At 45.0% G+C, this 17,404-nt stretch overlaps 1 long non-coding RNA gene across 1 annotated transcript; it reads right to left on the bottom strand.

The window, feature by feature from the left end:
• Positions 1-247: 247 nt before the first annotated feature.
• Positions 248-9,551, bottom strand: LOC119444101 (uncharacterized). Its single transcript, XR_005190459.2, has 3 exons — positions 9,420-9,551; positions 5,037-5,076; positions 248-459 (listed from the first exon to the last, which is right to left on the bottom strand). It is a non-coding gene; the product is annotated as an uncharacterized LOC119444101 (long non-coding RNA).
• Between the last annotated feature and the right edge of the window lie 7,853 nt (positions 9,552-17,404).

Genomic DNA, 17,404 nt, shown 5'->3' with positions numbered 1-17,404 from the left:
ACGGTTATGAATTTCTAGGGCATAGGCTTTATTTAAATCTTGCGTTAGCATTATGAGTTGAAAGCTTTTCGTTAAAAAGCCAATTAGCCTAATTTGAATATTTACTTGCCTAGTTACGTCTCGAATAATTTTTAAATGCACTGTTGTGATATGAAAGCAATCCCCAGCATCTTAATTCCCTATATTTTGTAGGAATCTTTATGCATCATCTGAAACACCGTATAGATACAAAATGCGAGTCTCATGATTGGTCTTGAAAAGCTGGTCACTTTATTTATTGCACGAAGAGGAGCATTTTTTTTCTGATATAACTCCGGAGAATCAGAGGAGCAGTAAGTAATTACGACGACGTCATAGCTTCCAGCAATTCCAGGTCCGTAAGAATGTTCCCGTTTTCTTGACGGCGCATTGGCATCCCTCAGGACAAGGAGTCCGGCTGTTATTCTGGTAAATTTCACACTGCATGCGTAAGTAAAATGTAGAAAAAAAAGTAACAATATATGGCAAATACAAAAAGAATGCCCGTAGAGCACACTGAATTTCCGACAGCGAAAATAAACACCATAGAGCCAGAATCATTACCTTTTGGCTGGGTAATGCTATACAAAGAAAAAAAATGAAAGCAAAAATAAATGGATGCAGTAAAAAAAAAAAAAAAAAAAAACGCTGCAAACTCGTGTCGCCACATGTTTTACCCCCGCTGAGGCCCTGCAAACAGCCTCGTTCAGCGCAGGCAAGGGAAGTATTGATTGCGTGTCATTTCAGTGCAAAAGGACGGAAAAAGGTTGCAGAGGATCCCTAAGCATATTCTTATGATATGAGAACGCGAAAGCACTTCTTTTGGCTAGGTTGTTCTTCAGAGGGGTGCTGCAAAGTGTTGCTGCCGAGTTGTGTTAGAATGTGGCAATGTGAGAGGTCCCAGTTGTGTTTATTTACATGATCTGATGCAATCAAAGTGGTATCGACACCACTTTACATGTCCTCTTCTATTTCGTTGTTGAGGCAGTATACATCACAGTTCTCGGGTATATCAAAGTAGAACCCGGTAGTGCTACCACCGCAGCGTTGTGGGTGGTGTTATTTAAGTCTCCGGTGATGGAGTACTTGCGTCGGGGTGCATAGAAACTTGCATGGCCTGGTGATCCGAGTAGTAGGTGGAGACGTCGGCGCTCTTACGCAGCGCGCCGTCTATTCGTATGCGCTTTCCTTCTCCCCTTCTGCTGCGGGGATTCCCCTATCCTACGCCACGGCGGCACGTGGTTGCTGCGGCGGATAGGGTGCCTCGATGCCCAGCGCCAAGCGACGCTAGAATTACTGTATATGCTAGCATATACAGTAACTCTAAGCGACGCTGGCATCGAGGTACCCTATCGGCGGAGGGGAGCGCGCGCTGAGTGTTGCTGCGGCAAGCGTTGGCGCCGGCGTCAGTTCCGGTGGGAGAGGTCACGTGCTTTCCGGACACGGCTTTTGCGGACGCCTTTTGCGGACGCAAGCTGGGTGTGCGCTTTCGCCAACCTAGCCAAGAAACGCTTTTGCATTAATACTGCTGGCCAACCCTAAGCGGCGTTGTCTAGTTCTTTTCGGCGCCCGAAGTCTGCTTTAGGGAAAAGTATCTAAATAAAGAGAGTGAGTCTCATGGGAACCTAGTTCTTAAATATGTTCACGCTTCTTCGGAAAACACGTTACTTGAGAAACAAGATACAGAAAATAAAACAGCATAAGCGTCTAAAATAAACACGGAACGCTAAACAGGTTTGATGCATACGACAATCATGAAGGGTTTGGGCACAACGTAGACTGTGGAGACTAGCCGCCGTACCTTCATGCCGGAGAGCTGTTCAATATTCTATATGAAACAGCATATAAAGAATAAGCGAAAGGGTGAACGACCATTGTACTTTTTTTATCAACACAAGGACCCTTAGCCGTTATATAGACACCATGGTTATCATATATATCAGCCCAGGATGTCGCTTGAGACAAAGCCTCAAAGATGTCTACCACTTCTCAACAAGTTATTACTTTGTGGAGCACGAGATTACACTAGAGGGGATAGACCTTCCAAGGCATGTTTACGGGCCCATCTCGTTAATCGAAGATGTGGATACCGCCAGGAGAATTTAGACGTAGGTGATGACTTCAGACAAAGACAAAGCAAGTATTTTAGTGTTTTGAAGAGTCATCGAAAGTGCACCTGGTTGAAAGAAATGTTATGAAATCAACCAAAAGGCGCTAGGATAAAAAATTACGGCATGCGTGCGGAAATAAATTCCAGGCATGAAATATTATTCCGCCTCCTAAAAAAAAAAAAAAAAACGTACACAGTGAGAGTTGGCGCTATTGATAGCAGTTACTATGACGCGATCGACTTGCGCATTTATTATAATTCCAAAATTCTTCGTAATGTAGTGAAAAGAAATTCTGGCAGAACCAATCTGACGATGAATGTAGACGTTAATACGATTAGTCCTGAAGCAATGTAGCGTAACACCGTATGCCGAATGCACGTTTTGGTCGCATTCTGTTCACTTCACTACTTGCTTTCTCCACACTCGGCTGCTTTTGATGCCGAAACTGTGGCTGACGTCTTCGATTTTATATTGCCAAATTCTTTACTTTTTGGCTCTTATTCTACTTGTCTGTTAGGGTACATGTCTATTGACCCGTACCCATACTGGAGGATTCGCCAGGAATGTTTTCATACTTAGCGTAACATGCATATAGCCGCACACATCCAGTTATCCAAGATGACATTAAAGAGGTTACATGTGGTTAATATACCGAAAAGTGTTTGAATTTCTCAAAGAATGCTAATCAAAATAAAAAAAAATCTGAGTATGCCAATGATTCATGCTATAAATGATGCCTACTCATACTACCAAGAGAACATCCCAATGATGCAGTGCAAAAAGAAGTGCCCCTTGCGAGCAGCGAGAGTGAAACTACTTTCTCGTGTATTTTATCTTGAAGTGCTAGAAAGGAGCTAAATAACGCTTGATCTTGATGCACCGATGAGGCGTTTCCTGACAGCATTATACTAAAGATATTAGCGGGTGCGCAATAGATAATGCACATTGTAAAAAAACCACTGGCTCTTTTTAAAATAATAAACAGGCATCCGGCACCTTACAGCGGCACATATAGCATACTCCAAGAAAGTGGTGAGATTTTCCTCGCGATATTAAGTACCCATTGAAAGTTAGTAGTTTTTCTATCAAGGTGGTTTGAGCGCTTTCTGTTTTTTTCTTGTACTAAGTCATAGTAGCTTTCGTAGGTTTTCAAGATTGCCAACGCTTGTTGAGGACTTACTCAACTAGCAGAAATTTCACCTCTTGGAGGAGCTATAAAGCCGCTTAAACAAGCGACAATCTCTCCAGGGAAAGAGTCTCAAGGCAAGTGTCTCAAGTTATATAGAACATTGGAAGCGCAGATTTGCTATAGTGCACGCACTCGCAGTGTCTCATGACTCATATATTCTAATAAGATAACGTTGTGTAGAACCACCCTGCCACCAAGAATGCTCCATGCGTGAAACTAACTAGAGTGAAGAAGAATGCGCCAGCTTACTCGTTGCCATAGGACAGAAATTGGAATAACTTTATACTCCTTCATTCTTCATTAGCACTGACCACAACATGTTAGCAGAGCAGTGGCGTGATCAGTAATCTTCGTGTTATTCACAAATTCATTGTTCAGCGTACTAAGTGTTTGTGACTGTTTTTTCGCAACCAATTAAGTACTCGTATAGCATCACGAGTGTAGCATCACGAGTGGCGCAAGACAGGGACAATTGGAAGTCGCTAGGAGAAGCCTTCGTCTTGCAGTGGAAATAAAAATAGGCTGCTGCTGTTGATGATGATAGTATCATCGATGGTAGCCGAAATGGCGAAGCAGACCACATCAGTTTGAATGAACACTGGTATCAGAGGGTGCATGAGCAGTTTTTGCAATTTGTGCCGCCATTTTATCTTTCGATGCGGGTGAACCAACTTCGACGTCCCACTCGCCGACAGGCTTAATCCAACGCCCCGATCCAGTGATTCGATATCATTTCATCTTTGCGCTCAAGAAGGGCACGTCGTACTTACTGAACGCAAACTGTACAAAAATGCCTTGCTTCCATCTGACATGGATATCACCGGTGTTAAACTTTGCTCGTAGAGCATCGCTGCTTAACATTGCGGCTACCTTTGGAGGTTGCATTGCCGACGAAATGGTTGGCGACACTTAGCAGGGAATAAGCTGCCACGTTCTGAACTCTGTCAGGTACTTTGATGGTAATAGCATCTGTGATAGAGCGAGCACTGACTCACAGCCGCTCCATAAAATAGACATTTTGCAATTACATTATGGAAAATTTTATTTCACTCAGCGAAACATTCATGAAATCTTAACGCAAGGCTGTTCTCAATAATTTTGTAAACGTCGTGCTCTAATCTAGCACTTCCTGCTCTTCCATACTATGCATCATGCCCCGCGCTCCTTCCAGATCTTCGTCATTGCCCTTCTTTTACACCGCAAAATTGTTATAGCAGTTTGGCTGGCGTGCATAATTTCTAAAAGAGGATACATGTGATGCACAAGAATTTGAAAGTTATAAGCACGTGAATAGATTAACGCTTGGCAGTCATAAGTAGTTACGCACTATGAGCTGGCTAGTTACCTAAGTAGCGGACAGAAGGCTTAGTGTGATTCTAGACTTGCTTTACCACCGATTGCAGTAGCTCAGCGGCTATAGCGTTGAGCGACTGATCACGTGGTCACGAGTTAAATTCCCCGCCACGGCAGCATGCCAGCATATGTGCGCCATAAACCAACGCTCGCGCACTTAAATATAGGTGCATGTTAAGGAATCCCAGCTGGTCTAAATTTACCAGGAGAGAGCCAAGACGATGTCCCTCATAGGCATTCTCATAGGCTATAGTCTATACTGCTCGCACGCGTCCCAGTATGTTTTCGCCTGCTTTTCTGTAGGTACTCCTTTTCAATACACAGCGCTTAATTCGAAGCAAGAAAATATTTTAAAAAATGCTTACCGTCTGGTTGCAGTATAGCAGAACCTGGTTGTGGCTTTGCCTGTTGGAAAGAGAATGCGCAATAGATTTCCGTTAAGAGGAGCCTCATTAAGCCAAATTTTCGGCAATTAGGAACAATACGTGAACATTATTGGTTGCCTTCCCATTTGGTAGCCAACGCGATAAAATTTGGAGGACGCTTAAGCTTTGCCTTTAAGACTGGAACGCGATAGCAATCAAATATGCTTGACTGCTTCTCACGCTTCCCGGCAACTGCAGCTTACGCAACCGTAATGTGTACCGGGAAACGCTGGCGCTGAACGCTATGCACGAAAGCGCGCTTTCTGGTACGACCTCTTGCTTGGACCGATCTTCTGTTACAGCTTCGCACTTTTAATATTTCAGTCTGAGAACATTTAACATGAAAGGCATGCGCTGTTGGTGTTTTGATTCATAGCATTTGTTTGTGGGCCGTCATTCTCAAACTTGCGAGGAATAACTTTGTGAAGATTGTAAGACAAAGTGTGAGCAACTTTAGTGGTAAAAGAAGCATTTAGTTTCTACGGAGGGCCTGAGTGGTGGAGCTATATTTCACTGGCTGGATCATTTGACACTTACGCATAAATGTGCCGAGAACTCCAACAACTGTGCCACTCAGCGCAAGTTTTTTCGCCAAACGACAGTCGGAGCCGACCCCGGATTTTTTTTGCGACACGGTGTCTTAACGCTATTCACTTTAAAATCCGATTAGCACACGTAGCACTCATTTGGTTAAGCCGAACCTCTGCTGTCTCCACTGACAGTTGCTTCTCGGCTCAGGGAGAGTCCTGGATCGGTAGAGGGGCAGGTATGCGACTCATCTAACTACACGAACAGCAAATGGTGCATGTTTCGGTGACCATGAATCATAGCTGTGAAGAGCTACGCCAACGTCAAGAATGACTTGGAAACATGCAAGGCTGACAGACTGTGAATTATAATTAACGGGACACTAAAGTGAAACACTGAATCAATTTAGATTGATAACGTGTTCTCGAAGAACTCTACTTTCGTTCATGTCAATGTCGGTTGATTATGTAGAAGAGATAATGATGGTTAGAGTTTCATTTCTTGAATTTCACGCCGAGTTCCCAGGATCGGTACGTCAGTCTGACGTCGCCGGCTACAAATAATTCTTTCGCACTTCGGCCGTTGTGGCCAAGCTTTAGTTTTTGTAACTTCCCATGGCTCTTTGGCTCCTTTAGAATACAATGTATAGTCCGACTTCACAGACAAAGCTTAGCTAGGCGCGGGCATACGTCATCAATATATTTGACGTCACGGCAGGCGTTGGTGCGGGAACTTCCTGGTGGCGTCGCCACCCGTCTTTTATTTTACCGTGTCTTATGGCTTACCAAGCGTCTTCTCGCAGCGAGAGCGGATTTTTTAAGCAACGCTTTATAGGCTCACAAGTTTCGGTGGTGGTGGTGCTGGTGGTGTCACGCGGAAAAGTGGGCCGATCCTGGTGATAGTGCAGAAAGGGTCCAAGCTCAATGGCACATACCAGGGACAAAGAAAGAGAAAGAAAGAAAGAAGAGAGAAAGAAAATCACCACCAAATAAGTTTATTGAATAGCGGCACACACCAACTGGCACATATCCACTGACGCAAGCTTGTATGAAAGTCGTTCATTGAAGAGCAACACAAAACGAGTGGCGCTTACTCGGTGCTCCAAGTTGGCCACAAAGAGGTTCATGGAAGAAGAGTAATAGATAGTGCGACATGCTCAATGCAGCATCCTTCCTCAGTGGCTTATGTCGGCGTCAAAGAGATTCGCGGAAGATGAGAGCATAGGTAAACAGTGCCGCATATTATCATCATCAGCCTATATTTATGTCCATTGCAGGACGAAGGCCTCTCCCTGGGATCTCCAATTACCCCTATCTTGCGCTAGCTGATTCAAACTTGCGCTTGAAAATTTCCTAACTTCATCACCCCACCTAATTTTCGGCCATCCTCGACTGCGCTTCCCTTCTCTTGGTATCCATTCTGTAACTCTAATGGCCCACTGGTTATCCATTCTACGCATTACATGGCCTGCCCAACTCCATTTTTTCCTCCTAATGTCAACTAGAATATCGGCGATCCCCGTTTGCTCTCTGATCGACACCGCTCTCTTCCCGTCTCTTAACGTTAGGCCTAACATTTTTCGTTCTATCCGTCTTTGTGCGGTCCTTAACTTGTTCTCGAGCTTCTTTGTCAACCTCCACGTTTCTTCCCAGCATGTAAGCACCGGTAGAATGCAATGATTGTGCACTTTTCTTTTCAACGACAGTGGTAAGCTCCCAGTCCGGATTTGGCAATGCCTGCCGTATGCCCTCCAACCGAATTTTATTCAGTAAATTTCTTTCTCATAGCCAGGGTCCCCTGTGAGTAATTGACCTAGATAAACGTACTCCTTTACGGACTCTAGAGGCTGACTGGCAATCCTGAATTCTTGTTTTCTTGCCAGGCTATTGAACATTATCGTTGTCTTCTGCATATTAATCTTCAACCCCACTCTTATAATTTCTCGGTTAAGGTCCTCAGTCATTTGTTGCAATTTGTCCCCATTGTTGCTGAACAGGACAATGTAATCTGTAAATCGAAGGTTGCTGAGATATTCGCCGTTGATCCTCACTCCTAAGCCTTCTCAGTCCAAGAGCTTGAATACTTATTACCGCATATACAGTGACCTAAATTGATCCGACGGTTGGTTTTGAACCCTGCTCCCTTAGCACAGCAGCCCGATGCGCTATCCGCGCGAATATGGACTACCTACTGAGGCAGGTTGAGGTGAAGGCATTTAGAGACAGATAGATTGGCAGATAAACAGATCGACACAGTCTAGCCCCGGAAAGCGCGTGAAGAGCCGTAAGAATACCAATCGCATGAAAACTTCGCACTTTCGCACAAAGCATTGGTAGCGTAGCAAGGTATTAGACAACTACACGGAGGTTCGTAAATTTATCGGCTGTATAAATTGCAGTAAACTTTCGATTACTAATCAAAAGAACAAACATGATTTCACGCACGCCCAGGCACGCCTGCACATATCTCTCTTGACGACCGCGAAAACTCGCAGTCACAACGCTGGCGTGATGAAGGTGTGTAAACAGAGGAGAGCGAACGCTTCTTTCTGCCACTTCCTTCAACACGTGTCCGAAACTTGAGATTTTGCGACCTTGAGTACTAGGCGCGCGGAAAGGCAGCCCATACGAAGCCACTATCCATTTCGCGTTGCCCTACATATGCACACATCGGATGTTCCCTCCAAGGTAGGGCTCAGTAGCCGCTTATTTATTCAGTGGTGAGAGCCGTACCATGCGCAGCCACATTCGGGCTAGATGAGTAGGAGACCCGCGCTCACTTCCCCAGGGTGGTATGGAGATCGACAGTGGGGTAACGTGAGAAAGCTATAGCTAGCTCTGTAAAACTCTAGGAAGATTTCAGCCCCAGTGGTGAAGAAAACGCTATTACGGCAACAGTTTGTGCTCTTTACCAGTATGCGAATCCTCCTTATTTCAGTCAATGAAGGGTACTAATTATTAGTTTGCAATGATAAAACTGTGATCGCAATTAGTTACAAAATGAAACCACGAAGCCAAACGCATCCTTTGGGCCACCGGGTTTTTAGATTGAAGCTATGTGCAATAAAGAATGATACAGAAATTAAGTGCAAAAGCGATGTGTAAGCGGAAGAAAAACAAGAAACATTTAGGTGAGGTGTGGAAGAAAACAAGGCCAGCTTAATAAAACGAAAGGCAACATTTTTTTATGATCTTAAAGCAAAATTTAAACAACCAGATGAAAGACAACGAAAATAACAACGCTTTAAGCATAATTTTGTCGGAACCGTTAATACGCCAACGAAATAAATAACAAGGGATTATCAAATGACAGTTTCAGCGCGCTGAGTCAAGCACTGAGATTTGGCGCAGAAGCACAACAAAGGTCGAAGTCACTACATGAACCTTTGAGATGTGAACGAGTGTTTTGCTGTAAACTGTTGTACATTGACTGCAAAACTTGCCTTTATAAATAAGCAGAATAACAAAAGTCCAGAAGAACGGATGTATTTTTTTGCAATTGTTTGGGCAGCCCTAATAAAGCAACTGAAACAAAACGGTCATTAGTGTTTTCAGGTATTGATGTCCATAAAAAAAAAACAAGCCAGGCAAAAGTGACTCTAGACCTTACAGAAACCGCAGGAAACGCACGCTGCTTATGGTGTCACTCTACGCTGTGATCAACATGTGGGCATGAAGGAACGTAAGAAGTTTAGAATTAAACGATAATCCTGCAGAAAGTTAACATTGAGGAAATGCAACCCATTTCTTATTTTAAGGTTTAGCTACGTAGCATTAGTTGCATATTTATACTTACCTAATCACCAGTATTACTATGAAAAAGACGAAGGGAAGAGCCTTCAACGCAGACATTGTACGGTCAATAGAAGTGGGTCTTGTGTGGTGTTCAGTTTCAGGTAGAATTTCAATGGCCAATGCGGCAAAGACGGCTTTATAGTCCGGCGCGTCTGCACGATGGGGATTTTATAGAGCGCCGCACATACAATATAATGTCCTAGCAACCAGTCATTGTCCTCGCTGCCTTTTACCAATAGCATGTTATTCTAAGAATTTATAGGTGCCTACATGAAGCTCAAAGAATAGGGCAGTGGTCTGACAAATCTTAAAATCTTTGCATTGTTCAGGCAGCAGACTTCTAAGGCTTGTCGCAGGAAAGCAGCAGTACGATATCATGCTATACTATACCATATCAAATGAATCGTGAACATAAAACCATTTCCTTAACATAACTACAGCCAAGGTGCAGATGTGAACACAGCCGCAATTTATTTTCACTTCAAATAGTAAAATAAAAATTGACTGTAGATTAAAGTCCGAATAAGCTTCGACTGTTAGGTATCATGGTGGAATGCCCTCAACTGGAGCAACATGATGAAATATTAGTGAATAAAAACAAGGTGTTCCTGGTGAGATATTTGTTTGTATCACGTAAAACCTTGTGATTCAGTAAATGCACCACGCAGTACACTGAACAACTAAACAGCCCCTTTAAGAACACCATTCATGGACGTTTCTCGGGCATCACAAAAGCATTACTTAAGAGCATTAAAAAAGAGTTACTAACAACGTAGAGAATAAAAAAAAATATCGCAGTTTCGCCCGAAAGGCGAAGCATCAATTGCGATAGCAAATTGGTAGAGAGCTATTTGGAGTAGGGATATTAGTTTTATAGGCTGCATAAACTTGGACACATTCGCTTTCTAACTTTATTGACAAGCGTGGCGTCATCGCGCACAAGCAAACATGAATAGGTCACACTGAATGACCGCAGACAACGACTGTCAAAACGCTGGCAGCAAGCGCAGCCGCCGCAGCAGGCGAAGAATCGTGCGGTCGGTCGCTTCAACGGAAACTGAGCGGCGAACGCACAGCGCATACAAAGGTCAGAGCCGTGTGGAGATAAGAGACGGTACGGGCGACCGCCACCACAGCCAGTGCAAGCGTATTTGTTGGCAGAGTAGAAGCTGCTCCGCCCCCCCCTCACTCCCGCGCTGCCTTCCCGCTTTTTATGCTTTCGCGTGGAAGATTGCGCTGCCAGTTCCGCTTGCGCCCGGTTGCAAGATACGCATTTGGTGCCGTATTACGGCCCCGCCTCCCTCCACCCCATACCCCCATGGCCTTTCGCGCGACGGTCTTGTTTGCTTTCCGCCGTGCGTTCGCTCTCCGTGATAGCGCACGTCCCCCGCGCGCTTTCACTCGCGCATACGGCGCGCGGCGACGCAATACAATTGCCGTATGTACACGCGTGAGCAAAAGTATACGGGCCAAAGGGTAGCCGAAAAAAAGGGAATTTCTTTGTTTTATAACAAGCACAAACTGGAATTGATATGCACACTGAAAAGTTCGCAATGCCCAGTTTGCACTGCAGTCCTCAATTTCAAGTTTCAAGGGCCAACGCAGTTTTCTGCATTAGCTGCAGACGGTTTATGGTACAAAAATGTTTATGAAATTTAATTTAACGACGGTAATAATCACCGGGCTTGTTGAACATACTCTATGTGATTTGTATTGGCAGAGACCTGAACATCAATTGCATAATTAGAATTTTTTGGCACGTGTTTACCCCATATGGTGCGATAGTTATACGTTTTCTTTATTAACTACATGTAAGGAGATGTTGGTGCCGTTAGACGGCTCCGGCTGCGCCTCTTCTATAACTCCATGAGTTAGCTGGAAAAAAAGCGCGCCAGACGAAGAACTGAGAAAAGGCTATAGTGGCAACAGTTCTGAAGTTCACATACGCAGAAGAAAAACAATTGTTTCTGAGCAGTTGACAAGCGTTTGGGTGTTCATATTGGCGTACGCACGGTTACCTTCGTTCGTGAAAAATACGGCGCACACAAACACACAAAAAATACCTAAGAAACACGAGAATACGAGTGAATACGCGAAAAATAAATATGCTAAGTTGTTGAAAAAAATGAACACTTTGACAAGTATGTTGTCATTAAAGTTACAATATTAAAATTGAATACCGTTTAGATATCAACGATCATTCAAGAGCTTGTACTAACGCGCGTGCTGCAGTAAGTACCAAGTGTTCTGATGGCCTTGCACCCTGTCTTTTATTTAGTGATATCGGCCTCCTATCCACAGCAAGTATGTTCACAAAAAGCCACTTACCGCGAGCAACATAACTTTTGCAAGTCTAATAGCAGATGTTCTATGTCTTCTTCAGCCGCTTCACAAGAGCCCACAGCACTGTCGGTGTTTCCTATCTTATACAAGAAGCATTTAGTATAGGCTATGCCTATCCGAAGGCAATAAATTGTTCTTATGGAGCAGTGGGTTTTCGAAGGTATGCTGAATTGCATATTAGGGTCTAACACTTATTATGTCGTGCTTCCTCCACCATTTGTGAACAAAGTTTCTCGGGACATTCGACCACAGAGTTTGCTTGAAAGACAACGCGCATTACTCGCCGCATGGGGTAGTAGCGATAGTGATCCATTATGGATAGGCTTCGTGCGTTATTTCATCTGCAGTGATCTTTGCTGTATAATTAGCAACGACTTAGTATCCACTAGAATACGATATACTGAAGAAGACCTTTTGCTGAAGCGCAAGCCTTTGTATTTCGTATAAGTAATGCACTGTTTAGTTTCCCCAAGCTGATATTCACTATGCACGATAGTGAAGCTTGCAAATCGTCAGAATTACCCATCAGTAAGATCCTGTGTGAACATATGAAGCATAATGCGGAAAGTACAGGCTCCGTACAGTCGAGCTTGCGGCTGCTCTGGCGCCATCTCCCGCAGCGACGCGACAGTATTGGGAAGGTGGCGCCGCAGCTTGGCCGGCTCGATGAGTATGCTTTCCCGCGCGCTACATTTCGTCTCGGCGACGGTTGAAGCCGTTTTGCTTTGTTCACCAGTCTCCTTTATTTTTTTGGATACGTCTTGCGACGGTGGAATGGCATGCGCTTCATCGGCAAGCGTCAGAGGTAAAAAAAAAAAAAGGGCAAATGGAACCGGTGATACTGCTGCGCAAAGGACTGTCACAACCATGAAGGCCAGTCCGGGATAAAGTTGTACAGGTTTCCTGGTAAGTCTTACGCAATCGAACGGCGAAAGAAATAGATCGCAGCTGTGAGGAGAGTAAAGTAAGTCAGCTTCTTTGATATTTGTGAGACCTTGACGTGACACACTCAAACAAAAAGCAAGATACGCTGAACACAGAACATTTCTATGGAAGCACAAGATATCATCGCGCTTCACATTTCAGCACTGTCTTTTTTTACAGTGTAATTGATTTTTCAGTCTATTTCACTAGAACTATAGACCATTACGAGCTCCAGCATACCCTGCTGGTGCTCGTAATGTTCCTGCAAAATAAAGACAACTCTAATAGTGCATTGACTGCTCTGTACCTGACAGATAAAAAGATCATTATCAAGTATCATTACAGTGGCCTTACCTTGTCCTGTCTTGTCTCTTTCACTGCATCAATCGCCATGCAGAGGATATCCAGGTTCGATGGCAGTGGTTCGACGAGCTCGCCCTCCTGAGAAATTGGGTCTTCGTTGAGCAGCGTGCTTTGTGCCCCTTCTTCTGCACTGTCAGCAGTTTCAGAGCATGAGCTTGGTGCCAGTGGGACTTTGGTTCTCCTTTTTCTCCACCTGCAAGTGCAAGGAAAGAAATTATGGGGTTTCACGTGTCAAAAGCACCATATGATTATTAGGTACGCCGTAGTGGAATAATTTCAACCACCTGGGGTTCTTTAACATGCACCTAAATCTAAGTACACGGGAGTTTTCGGCACTTTGACCCCATCTAAATGCGGCCGCCATGGCCCAAACGTGCAAGGAGTGCCACAAGAATTACAATGCTGAATAAATAGGTTCACTGTGGCTCTGTGTACTTCACATGTACGTCATTTAACTGTGCCCTAGAATTCTTACAGGAATTCGAAATTTCCTTGGGCTGACCCCCTTCAAACTGATTCGGGCGAATAAATTAGCTAAAGTGAGCTACACAAATGAAAAACAAAGCTGTCGAACTACTCCATACCATTCGTATCTTGACAGCAGTTTGGTTCCGTCAGCTTGCCACACCTTGTAAACGGCCGGAAAAAGCGTCGGGTTGTATCCAGGATGACTTTCAATGGGGATTTTTTCTCCATTGACGAAATGATTGAAGCATATCCTCGTTGACTCGTTTGGGACCCAGTCGGAGCCATCTGCTGCGCTGAAAAAAGAGATTTATTAACTAGGCGATCTTAATTTACATGAAGCGAATGTTCGTTTTTCATTATGTACAATGATCGAGGCTCATTAGGCCCATTTCACAAGATACGATTTCGCTTGTGAATTCCTTTGCTTGCATACGCGCTTTGCTTTTGCAATGCTATATCGGAAATGTAAATCAGAAGAAAAATCGCACCATGTGAAACAGCGCCTCTCAAGTGCCAGCGGCCGAAACGAGGATCGTCGAATTAGTGCTCGCCTGCAGCAAAATAGGCTTCCTTGGCATAAAATATTGCTCATCGCACATGCCAGTGCAATGCTGATCATACTGAATGCTAAGGCTACGGCAAGCAGTCGTCAAATCAGCACAGCTGTGACAAACTTCTTTTAAATGTTATAAAGCTGGCCATGCCCGCTGACGTAGCACAACGAGCTGTGAAACGATACTGAACGCCATATATTTGTAGAAGCAACCTTATGAGAATATATAGACATAACCTTTAGGAGCACAGGTCCTACCGGTGAGCGCCTATGTATTGGGATAAATAAACAAAGTTATGAACTTATATTTGTGTGACGCATTGTCACCACCATGTGTGCGCCACAATGCTGCTAACCCCAACACATAACTATTAACCCAACATTATAAAAACTATAGTTTATATGAACATCGCAACAAAGCCGCCGCTACAAAGCATAATAGACCGCAGGTAAGACGAGATAGCACCTTTAACTGGTCTGTAAAACCTAGTAACTTCTCCATAAGGGCCGTAGTTACTAAGCCTGAACTACTGAATGTAGCAAACAGCTAGTAAACAGGTAGTATAACGGGGGTAAATTGAGTAACTGAGCCCATTACTACATTTTTAGTAGGTTCTCCAGTTGAAAAAAAAAATACCGATTTGGTTCGGGTTCAGTGAACTCCAATTTTGTTCCCGTTCAGTTCCGGTTCGGAGAAATAAAAATTTGGAAGGGTTCGCGAACTGGTTCGGCACACAGAGAGAGGGTTTATTTGAGGAATGGCAGAGGAGGTCGGCCGGAGCGATAGTTTTCTCTGGCCTGCTACTTTACACTGGGAAGGGGGGGGGGGGGGGAGAAAGAGCGATGAATGATGATGATAAAATAAGCAGGTGCGTATATACATGTCCATCACGTTGGGGTCATTCTAGAGTCGTGCATCGAGTCCAGTGGCTTGAAGGAAGGCATGAGTCACACCGATGACCACAGCTGCGCTGTTGGCGTCAGGCCAAGGACCTAATACACTCTCGTCAGATATAATATTCTAGTAACTCGTTCAATAGTAGAAATAAGGCTCTGCCGTTCTCGCGCGTACGCTGGACATGAGCAAAATATATACTGAAGTGTTTCTGGTGCTTGGCAGTGATCGCAGTTGGGACCAGTGTCACTGGAGCCGCTCATATGCGTATAACGCCTCGTGAGTGCAACACCAAAACGAATCTGATGTATCATACTTGTTATACTCCTCTTTAGTTTATGAGGCATTCAGAACTTCATTTCTGGGTTCCATTTGTGCAGTCACCTGTGTTGTCGATTTGGATTGGTCCAGTGCTCAAGTGTAGAGTTGCGCATAACGCACCGAAGCAGGGCATTCGTGTCTGTTCGTGAGAACTCAAGGCTTACTTCAGGCGCATTATTTACAGCCACTTTAGCATCAGCGTCTGCTTGTTCATTTCGTATCACGCCACAGTGTGCAGGTACCCACTGAAAGGTGACATGGTGGCCGCTTTTTGTCGCAGTTTCGAGAAGCTCTCCGATTTCGAGAGCCAAAATATAACGCACTCATTGAAGAGCGGGTTTGGCTCAGCAAAATGAAGTAAGTCCATGTGCGAGGAGGTTCTCCTGCAAGGAATCGTATTGCCTCCCAGATAGCAACAAGTTCTGCGGCAGTTAAAGTGGACTTGTGGTCCAATTTAAACCGTCGAGCGATGGTCATATGCCGGATGACAAAGGCTGCAGCGGAGGCACATGGCGTAACAGAGCCATCGGAATACACGTGCAAAGTAGCACCGTATAATGTAAAAATGTGCGATAGGGTAAGTTCGCTTAAGGCCAATAGACTGAAACACAGGACTTCCTCGTAATCCCAGGGATTTAAAGTTTAACAAGAGGTGTAGGCTAGACACGGGGAAGAGGATCTAATGACGCGATATAGCTCTTGAAAAACTGCAGTTTGGGTAACTTTATTCTACCCTATATGGCGACATGGTGCACAGTGCTACCGACTTGTACGCATAGCGCACGCGCAGGCTTTGTCATGAGGTGGAATAAATGGGCTCCCTGGCACATGGGAGACGTAAATTGATGTTTTTTACGTGAATATTCGTGAACTTTAATTTTGTACTGCTACAGCAGCCCTACACATACAGACGGTCATTTTGGGCAGTGTCGTCGCCAGAGTGTGCAGTACGCGTTACGGTGCCTAGATGCGTCGTCGCTTTATTTCGGGTTTTCTTTAATTGTCGTCTAGACCGAGTATGGCGAAAACAGTACAAGTTCATAGGAGTGTTCGACGATCAAAATTGGAGAATGCAGCATATATACGGCCGTTGAGATGCCGACAACGCGGTCAGTGGCCGCACAGTGTCGTGATGGGACCTTTTTATTTGCGATAACAATTTTATGGACACTGCAGGCGCATTTCTGGCGTTGGCGTCACCGTGACATTCCGTATAAGGCCCACAGGCGATCAAATCGTCGCCGCATGCCGAATGCTGTATGTGCGAGTGAGCTTTAAGCGTACGAGGGCGAGCCGGCGATCGCGGCTCAATCTCGCGCACGCAAGGGATGGGACGTTTGAAGGAAGCGCGCAGGTTTCCACTTGCGTGCGCAATGCTCGGGAGGGATGGTAGGGAGGGTGTTACACCACGGGGCTCGAACGGCCGCGCGCGGCCGCCGGGCCACAAAGCTCCGGGGAGATGGCAGGGAAGGGGTCGGCGCGTTCTACGCTGCGCGCGCCCTCCCGGCCGGCTGTATCTTGACAGCCTTCTGCGGCGGAGGTACAGTCGCAATCTTTTTGAGGGTGAACACGGGAGCGCGTGGCTTTCTATATCACCAGCGCCGTCAGACGGCAGCCACAATATCTGCACGCATGCTCGGGGAGGGTAGGCTCCTTTCGTGCGCATTACGTCATCGTAGCGCGCGTGATGTCGTCTGCTAGCAGTTTTTTTCCCCTCAATAGAAACCAAACTATGACAGAAACCACGATTTTGATGCTTTTAATTCAGAACGTTGTGCTTCTTATGCTTGGCGTTATAGTAATCACTTCAACTTTTCACTTTGTTTAGTTTTCCTTCTGCTGTGTTCTTATCGTACAACGAACAGGCAAGGGAACACAAACATCCGAACTTTTATTTGGTGCAAGTTCAACAAAAGATTGATCCGTTTAGAAGTGGTATTAGTAAGCAGGAATAATTTTCTCTTTGATGATGTTAGTATTTTGTCATACAACCCTTTGCGGAAATGACTGCTGCCATCCTAGAGGGCAGTGGACGCGTACAGCGCTGGCACAAAGTCATGATGCGCTCGAAGGTCCTCCCATTCTTGTCGTACGGCTGCCCACAGCTCGTCCCCAGTCG

The sequence above is a fragment of the Dermacentor silvarum genome, chromosome 3 (assembly GCF_013339745.2).
Source record: "Dermacentor silvarum isolate Dsil-2018 chromosome 3, BIME_Dsil_1.4, whole genome shotgun sequence".
NCBI classification, from domain to species: domain Eukaryota; kingdom Metazoa; phylum Arthropoda; class Arachnida; order Ixodida; family Ixodidae; genus Dermacentor; species Dermacentor silvarum.
The sequence above is the reverse complement of the archived record's forward strand: the minus strand, read 5'-3'. Positions and strand labels throughout refer to the sequence as shown.